The sequence below is a fragment of the Notamacropus eugenii genome, chromosome 2, assembly GCF_028372415.1.
Source record: "Notamacropus eugenii isolate mMacEug1 chromosome 2, mMacEug1.pri_v2, whole genome shotgun sequence".
Classification (NCBI taxonomy): domain Eukaryota; kingdom Metazoa; phylum Chordata; class Mammalia; order Diprotodontia; family Macropodidae; genus Notamacropus; species Notamacropus eugenii.
In genome coordinates this window covers 112,097,437-112,100,527 of record NC_092873.1, presented here as the reverse complement: position 1 = coordinate 112,100,527, position 3,091 = coordinate 112,097,437, and positions in this window count along the sequence as shown.

The following is a 3,091-nucleotide window of genomic DNA, read 5'->3' as shown; positions in this document are numbered from 1 at the left end:
CTGTTCCATTCTAATTTTTAAAAAACTGTTTTCTTCAGTGAGCTTTTGAACCTCCTTTTCCATTTGGCTAATTATGCTTTTGAAAGCATTCTTCTCCTCACTGGCTTTTTGAACCTCTTTTGCCATTTGAGTTAGTCTATTTTTAAAGGTATTATTTTCTTCAGCATATTTTTGGATCTCCTTTAGCAAGCTGTTGACTCACTTTTCATGATTTTCTTGCATCATTCTCTTCTCTTCCCAATTTTTCCTCCACTTCTCTTACTTGATTTTCAAAATCCTTTTTGAGCTCTTCCATGGCCTGAGACCATTGAATATTTATTTTGGATTTCTGGGATACAAAAGCCTTGACTTTTATGTCTTTCCCTGGTGGTAAGCATTGTTCTTCCTCATCTGAAAGGATGGGAGAAGATAACCTGTTCACCAAGAAAGTAACCTTCTATAGTCTTATTTTTTCTCCCTTTTTTGGGCATTTTCCCAACCAGTTACTTGACTTTTGGGTTCTTTGTCAAGAGTAGGGTATACACTGTAAGATCTCATTTCCTCCAAGGTGGCACAATCAAGCCTGCCCAGTGATCTGGGAGCAACCAGAAACTTTTGTGCCCAGAATCTGTGAGTAGTAGAATATCTTCTCCACAACAGCCTCACCTCCAGTTCTGCCACATCAGCACTCAGGGTTGAGGTTCAGATTGGCTGTTCGATTCTCCCAGGGGCTTTACCATGAGGCCTCCAACTATGGATGTGGCTGCTGCCTGCCGTGGGAGCTGCTGCTGCCAGCTGAGGCCTCTGCTGCTGCTGCCACCTGGATCTGGAGCAATGGGGGGGACCCTGCTCTCTTCTCAGTCAGCTGATAAAGCCCTCTCACTGACCTTTGGCAACTGTGGGTTGAGGGATCTGCAAACAGCCACTGCTGCCACTGGGGATTCTGCCCCAGAAGCCTGCTCCGGTCATCCTCCCTGTGCCCAGAGGTCAAGGCTGGGCTGGGCTCTGCTCTGCATCTGGTGCAACAGACCTTTCCCACCGGCCTTCCAGGTCACTCTGGGCTGGAAGTCTCCTCCACTCCATCATTCTGTGGCTTCTGTTGCTCTAGAATTTGTAGAGAGTCATTCTTTATAGGTATTTTATGGGCTGTGGGGGGAAGAGCTAGAGTATATGCGTCTTTCTACTCTGCCATCTTGGCTCATCCCCTGTATGTCATATTCTTCCCCCCAGGTCTATCACCTTTCTGTCAAGATATGGATGCCATGTTTTATCTGAAGTTGTGGATCCTCACTGCATTGATCTGAGTTCTTAAGTCCTTCAAAGTTGTTTGACTTTGTAGACTTGTTATTATATAAATTGTTATCCTAGTTCTTTTTGCTGCATCAGTTCAGACAAGTCTTCCCAGGTGTCTTTGAAATGATATTTTTTAACAGTTCTTGTGGCACAATAGCATTGCATTATTTTCATGTACTACAGTTTGTTCATATATTTCTCAATTAACAAGCCTTCTCTTAGTTTTAAATTCTTTTTCACCTCAAAAAGAAATAACATATATATGTATACATATACATATGTATGCACATATATTTATTTCTATATTATATGTACACCTATATTATATACAATATATAGTATATAACACATGTTTATACATAATATATGGTATATATTACGTACATATACACACATATGTGTGCGTATATATATATATATATATATATATATATATATATATATATATATATATATACGCACACATTATACATCTGGATCCATTTCTTTTCTCTCTTAAGAGTATGTTGTCACCATCTTTCCCCTCCTTCAAAGTTTTGAAAGCCTACAGTGTGTAAGAGAGGAATGATCACTCTTGAATCAGAGGACCTAAGTTCAAACTTCTTCTAAAGCCTACTATGTGATCTTGGCTAGGTCACTTAACTTTCCTGGGCCTTCTTTTCTTCACCTGTAAAAGAAGGGAGTTGAACTAGGTCATCTGTTAGGTACTTTCCAGCTCTAGATGTATGATTATATATGCTATATTATGTATACTATATATATGTGTGTGTATGTGTGTACATATATATGTGTGTGTGAATACATACACACATATATGTGGGGGAGGAAGAGTCAAGAAAGTTAGTCTGACCTTTGGCATTTGACAAGATAGTCACACATCAGGTCACTTTTACAGTTCCTTGTTAAAAAGATACAAAACAAACAACACATTGAACTATATATTCAAATATCTGTGTAAGTTCAAAACTTTTAAAATTTTGAGAAGTTTTTAAAAAGTGTATTTGTTTCCATTTTGGTGATTCTGATAAGGTAATCTACTCCTATCTCTTTTCCTCAAATTGTCAGACCTCTGATTCATTCCTTCTTTAAACTGAAAAACTAGCAAATGTTAAAGCTTTGAAAAAAATGTTGTATAGGTTCATGACTAACAAATTCATTGAAACCTTTAGAATAACAATTTTTGGATCATTGTGTATCTTATCTAATTTAGTCTGCTTAGTAGATCAAAATAATTGTTTTAAGAAAGACAGCAAGCTTTTCAGCAAGGTTTCAGCAGATTTTTAAATAGCTATGGGATATTTTAAGATGAGTAAAAACAGAACGATAAAGCCCTAGGGTCTAAAAACAAATTTTGAAAAGAATGATCATTTACATAGTCATGGATCAATGTTTGACCCTTGTGGTAAAATATATTTCTGAAGCACATTTATGAAAACTCAGGCTTTGTACCTTTTGTACATCATGATTTCTGCCAAAAGAGATTTTGTTTTTCTCTCAAGGATTGCCAAAATGTGCCCTTTATGGTACAGGGTCCTCACAGCCACTGGCCTGGCTCCTTCCTTCACAGCAGCTATCCTCCCCTTGGATCCTGAGGCTTCCTTCATTTATGCACAATTTTGAATGAAAGAAACTGTGGCAGCGACAGTACAAATTTCTGCCAGGCCCCTGTGGCAGCAGCTCAAAGAGAAACACTGCTTGCTTCTATCACAGAATGCTTTGTATTGATCTAGCATGTTTTATGTAAGGGCTTAAAGCATTTTACAAAAACTTCAACTCATTAAACCCAACACTGGTCATTAGTTTCTTTCACCCTAATTCC